A 6,441-nucleotide genomic window follows, 5' to 3' on the forward strand; every position below is an offset into this window, starting at 1 on the left:
GTAAACAGTGAAAATAGGAAAATATGTGAATGGGTAAATGATAACTTACTACGTTTGATGAACAGAAAAAATAAATTGTATAAAATGTATGCGAAAGATAAAAGTAATTTATTTTTAAATTCGGAATATAAAAAATTATCAAAGGTTGTAACAAAGCAGATTAGGGAAACGAAGAGGAAGTATTATTCATCTTTGATAGGGGACTGCCATGGGGATACAAAAAATATTGATAAAAAAGATTTTAAGGTCCAGGAAAGCAACACTAAATACGATAAGAATAAATGGCACACTGCTTCACGTATCTGAAGATAGTGCGTTTATTGTTTGCCAATACTTTTAATGAGTATTTTGTAAATGCCGTCCAAGAGTTAAAGAGTAATGACTTCGGCAGTGATGATTTCTTTGAACATTATACAGATTATGAAATATATTTAAATAAATTTAGTATAAGTTACAATGAAGTACTTGAGGCTTTAAAAAATATGAAAAGTAAACATAGTACTGGGTTAGATGGGATTAATAGTATTGCAATAAAGAAAAATGTAACAATATTTTTACCGCTCCTATATGATATTTTTTTAAAGTCATTACAACAGGGGGTATTTCCGGACAGATTAAAAATTGCCACAGTTTTGCCTGTTTTCAAGTCTGGATGCAGGGAGGACGTATCCTCATACAGACCTATATCTCTGATTAGCACAATTGCTAAATTATTTTAATCGTTAATAAAGAAGAAATTACTTTTATACTTAACCGAGAGAGGTTTAATTTCCAGGAATCAATATGGTTTTTTACCAGCTAGAGGGACAGATATGGCCATAGAGAGACATGTAAGTTCTATAGCTAGCTCGGTAGATAAAAATATGTATACAATTGCTTTGTACCTTGATTTTCTTAAGCGTTTGACGTGTGGGATATAAATATATTAATAAATAAATTCAGACGGTGTGGAATCGGTGGTGCTGCTCTTTTATGGTTAAAATCTTTTTCCAAACAAAGAAAACAAACAGTTAAAATAAATGGAGTATTGAGTAATGTGTTAGAATTAAATTATGGAACGGCTCAAGGAGGGGTGCTTGGACCATTGGTATTTTTGTTGTATATAAATGATCTCTTAGAGCTAAAACTATTTTCTAACGTGTTTGCATATGCAGACGATACAGCGTTGGTCTGCTCAGCATACAATAAAGATATATTAAAAATAAGATTAGACAAAGATTTAAAACAGATTTCAGATTGGTTAATAGAAAATAAAATGCTTATTAATGCTTCAAAATCGAAATTAATCTCATTTTTTGATCAAAACAAAGAAAAAACTGAAATTCAAAATTATTTTAATTTGCGCTGATCATAGACACACTTGTATTTATAGATGTGACTGTGCTAATATTGAGTTTGTTGACTATTTTAAGTATCTTGGACTCCACATGGATCAATATTTGAAATGGAACCATCATATAAATATTTTAGGGGAAAAATTAAATAAAATAAATTACTCTCTATACCATATGTGAAATTATCTAAGTTTGGAGCAACTCAAAAACCTATATAGCTCGTGGTTAGAGAGTACCCTTAAATATGGTATAATACATTATGGTGGGGCCTTTCATACATTGCTAAAACCTGTTATCATATCTCATAGAAATGCTGTTAGAATATTATATGGGCTAAGACAAATGGATAGAGTAAGCCACTTGTTTTTTGAACAAAATATATTCACTTTTAATCAGATTTATGTGTACAGTATAATAATGTATGTACATAAACACTTACATCAATTTAAAATTAAAGAAAATGTTAGGACTACACGGTCTGCACTAAAATATAATATTAGAAGTACCTGATATGAGGAAAGAAAGGAACAGGCATCAATTCTACTACTTGGGACCAAAGATGTTTAATGGTTTTGTGGAGTTTTCTGGCAATGCGATTTATTTTGAAACAAAGCCGAAGGTAAAAATGAAAGCGCGTCAATATATCGTGGAATATTCATAATATTTTGCATGAATATTTCTTAATAAACACATACTTACTGTTTTTACTTCTTTTGTATATATTTATATTTCTGGTTTGCTTTTGTTACGTGGAGATGTATATATATTGTTGTTGTTTGGTCAAAGTATATTTTCGTTAAATAGATCTTAAGATTGTTATATGTTATTGTTATTTATTTAAAGTTTATTGTTGTTGATTGGAAATAATGTTTTATATTATTGTTATTAATTCCTAGATGTTTATAAGATGTTAATTATTGTTACAAAATAGTTAAAAATTGGTTTTGTTTATTTATAAATCTATCAATGATTTATACAGTCTAGGTGGATGGTCTTTGTTAAAAATATAAAATTAATATAAATGAAGTGTGGTGAGTAAATTGAAGTAAAGTAATAGAAAGTAGAAGTTTATAGGAGAATTAAATTAGGGAACACTATTGTAGATCTTGGTATGTATTTGGGTTGTTGATAATTTCAGTGTTCATTATGTCAGATTAGTGCTGTTGAAAATATTAAGAATAATGTAATGTTTGTTAATGCTGTAATGTAATGAATTGCAAAAGACTGGCTCATAAACAGTTTGCAATATTGAACAATAATAATGATTTGTCATCCCGCACGCGCTTGAGCGCATGGTATAATGTAATGCCCATATATGTAAAACAAAATTTTTGTAGAATAAAGCATTTTTGAACTTTTTTTTTGAACTTTGAAAACACACACACACACACACACACACACACACACGGCTTAGGATTCCAAAGCCGATTTAGTCAGAGAAAATGAAAAACTCAAAAAGGAAGTTGCCCTGTGTAAAACTCAATTAGATGATTTGGAACAGTACAACAGAAACAGGAATATTGAAATTGATGGAGTCCCAGAAGTAAATAATGAGAATATTAATGGTGTTACGCAGAAACTTTCAAAAGTTGTAGAAGTACCACTAAATCTTTCCCATGATATTCAAGCTATGCATAGAATACCAACTAGGCGTGATCGGGGTCCTAAGCCTCAAACAGTTCGTAGTACAGTTCTCAAACAGGCAAAGTCGAGAAATGTTCTTAAATAAGTGTAAGAAAATCAAGATAAAAATCTACTGATTTTGAAGAGGGAACACCAGTGACCAATGTGTATGTAAACGAACATTTAACTCCCTTCAATAAAAACTTACTGTTTAATGCAAAAAAGCTGAGGGAACGTGGCTGGAAATATGTCTGAACCAGAGGGAAAAATATTTGTCAAGAGGAATGAAGATGGGAACAGAATACGTGTAACCTCGCTGGAACAGATTAACAAATTATTGGTTAATGTGCAAGGGCAGTCAGCAGTGTCGTAATGTGTGAGGCAGGGCAAGACAGCAATAACCGGACATTATAACACGCTAGATGCCTAATTTAAATAAAACAATTTTTGATAACAGTGTAAATACATTTAGAATCTTTTTACTTAATATTCGAAGCATTATAAAACATTTTGACGAATTACATATTTATCTCCAAAGTTTACCAGAAACTTATAATTTAATTGTTCTCACGGAAGTTTGGATTAAAAGTGGCGAGGAGAATAAATATCAGCTGCCAGGATATGACATGTTGTTGCAGCCAAGGCCATATGGACAGGCGGGCGGTGTCTGTATGTTCGTGGAGTCATCGCTGCGCTACTCTTATCAGCTGATCCTGCTCCCCACAGCCGAGGTAATCAACATTGTCTACGATGTCATGCACAATAATAAGAAACTCCAGATCTCTTTGTATGGTGTTTACAGACAGTGTAAATTCACATTTAATCGATTTAGAGCAGATTTTGAAACACTTTTAAATAAGTCAATTAATCCAACACTTATTGTAGGGGATTTAAACGTTTGTCTTCTTAAAAATAATAATTCCTGTAAGGAATATTTAAATGTAATTTCATCATTCGGTTTTCAAAGTTTAATTAATACACCTACCAGAATTGTTAATAATAGTAAATCCTGTTTAGATCATGTCCTTGTAAGAAGCACAAAAAATATTAATGTTGAAAGTAATGTTGTAATGGTGCATATTACTGATTATTATGCTTTGCATATTTCTTTATCAAGTTTTTAAAAAATGTAGAGCATCCAAAATATTGTAGAATAGTAGATAACGCAATGTTTAGAAGGCAATTACAGTTGGCTGACTGGAATAATGTGTATAGTGTAAATAATATCGATTTAAGTGTAAATAATTTTTATAAAATTTATAATGATTGTTATTTAGCTTCTTGTACCCTCAAAAAATTAAATAGTAAAAATAAAAGAAGAAAAGAGTGGGTTACAGATAGCCTAATTAGATTAATTAATAGGAAAAATAGTTTATATAAGACTTATTCTAGGAATAAATACAACTTAGATTAAAAATATGAATATAATAATTTTTCAAAATATGTAACTAGTCAAATTAGGAGAGCAAAAATTGCTTATTATTCTTCCTTGATTGATGACTGTAAAGGTGATTCAAGGAAGTACTGGAATGTTATTAAAGGAATTGTTAAAAATAAAAATAAATCATTAGATGTCATGAATATAGCAGATAAGTTGGTCAATGTAGCAGGTAATGAAATTTTGGTTGGTAATGAATTTAATAAATACTACACTACTGTAATTTCTAAATTAAAACATGAGGCGTTTGGGTGTGATTTGTTCATTGATAATAATAATGAGCATGAAATATTGTTTGATAAATTTGATTGTACCTTTGAAGATGTTGTTAATGTTATTAAGTCAATGAAAAATAAGCGAAGTACAGGAGTTGATGGCATAAGTATAGTTGTAGTGAAAAGTAACTTAGATATATTTCCTCCTCTTTTGTACAACATGTTTAAAAAATCATTAAATCAAGGACGAGTACCAGATGAATTTAAGATAGCCTCTGTTGTACCAGTTTTTAAGTCTGGTGATAGCTCAGATATGTCATCATACCGTCCTATTTCAGTGATTATTGTCATTGCTAAAATATTTGAGACAATAATTAAAAATAAGATATTAGACTATTTTTGTAACAGATCATTGTTTTCTAGTAACCAAAATGGTTTCCTTCCTGTTAGGGGTACAGATCTAGCCATATAAAAGCATGTAACCGCAATTGTTAAACCATCAGATAATTATAGTTACAATATGGCCGTTTATCTGGATTTCCAAAAGGCATTTGATGTATTGGACATAGAAATTTTATTGAAAAAATTCAGGCACTATGGTTTTGGTGGTCTCGCTCTCTCCTGGCTGGAAACCTTCTGCAAAGGTAGGAGGCAAGTGGTAAAAATAAACAAAGTTTTGAGTAGTCCTCTAGAATTATACCACGGCACAGCTCAGGGAGGGGTGTTGGGCCCTATTGTGTTTTTAGTGTACATAAATGATCTTTTGGACTTGTACTCATCGGTATTTGCATATGCTGATGACACTGCATTAGTGTGCTCTGCATATAACAGAGAGGCATTAAAATTCAAAATTGCAAAAGATCTGGACAAAATTTCTAATTGGTTATCAAACAATAAAATTTTAATTAACAGTAGTAAATCTAAATGCTTAATAATTTTTGACCATCACTCTTCAAATGAATTTTTAAGAAATGAATATAATTTATTTTGTCACAAGCACCAATGCATATATAGTTGTTATTGTAGTAATATAGAAGTAGTAGATTGTGTGAAGTATTTAGGTTTGTACATACATAAATGTCTTAAATGGGATTACCATATAAATTTCCTGTCAAAAAAGCTTAGAAAAGTAAACTATGTTCTTTATCACCTGAAGGATTTTGCATACAGTTATCAACTAAAAAAATGTTTATCTTTCCTGGTTTGAGAGCCTGCTGATGTATGGTATTGTGCACTATGGGGGGACCTTCACAACTTATTTAAATACCAAAGGAATGCTCTCAGAATAATTTACAATGTAAAGCACATGGATAGAATGAGCCACTTATTTGTAGAAAATAATATTTTTAGATTTAGACAGCTTTATCAGTACTCAGTAATCATGCATATTCAGAAATATCTTGGCCAATTTGAATTTAGACAAGTTAATCGCTTTACTAGATCTAGTCAAAACCTGTTGTTAAAAATACCTTTGTTAACAAAAGAACGCAGCAGACACCAGTTTTGCTATCTGGGACCTCAGATATATAATAGGTTCTTGACGCATAGTGGCCAAAATATTATATTTGAAAAGAAGCCAAAACTAAAGGTGAAAGCAATTGAGTTTGTAAGCAAACTGCCAGATATGCATGCTTATGTGTCATTGTTGTTTGGTTTTGTTTCATGCCTATAGCAAACTGTTAATCCGATTAGCAGGCCTGCTTTTCTTGGATTGACGTTGTAATGTGTCGTTCTTGTTTAATTGATTAATATCTGCGGGACTAATAGGTTTTAATGTCAGTGACAATTATTAATACTGTGACTTAATTGGAGGTGTTTACATAGTTTTTGC

General features: G+C 30.8%; 1 long non-coding RNA gene across 1 annotated transcript in view; it reads right to left on the minus strand.

Annotated features, from left to right (window-relative positions):
• LOC124370891 overlaps window positions 1-6,076 on the minus strand; it is a 7,741-nt gene extending 1,665 nt beyond the window's left edge. The window contains exons 1-2 of the long non-coding RNA XR_006923218.1: window positions 5,935-6,076; window positions 4,611-4,612 (exon numbers count right to left, since the gene is read on the minus strand). This is a non-coding gene — a long non-coding RNA (uncharacterized LOC124370891). The remainder of the gene's footprint in view (window positions 1-4,610; window positions 4,613-5,934) is intronic.
• Between the last annotated feature and the right edge of the window lie 365 nt (window positions 6,077-6,441).

This window comes from Homalodisca vitripennis, unplaced genomic scaffold (genome assembly GCF_021130785.1).
Source record: "Homalodisca vitripennis isolate AUS2020 unplaced genomic scaffold, UT_GWSS_2.1 ScUCBcl_640;HRSCAF=3096, whole genome shotgun sequence".
NCBI lineage: Eukaryota > Metazoa > Arthropoda > Insecta > Hemiptera > Cicadellidae > Homalodisca > Homalodisca vitripennis.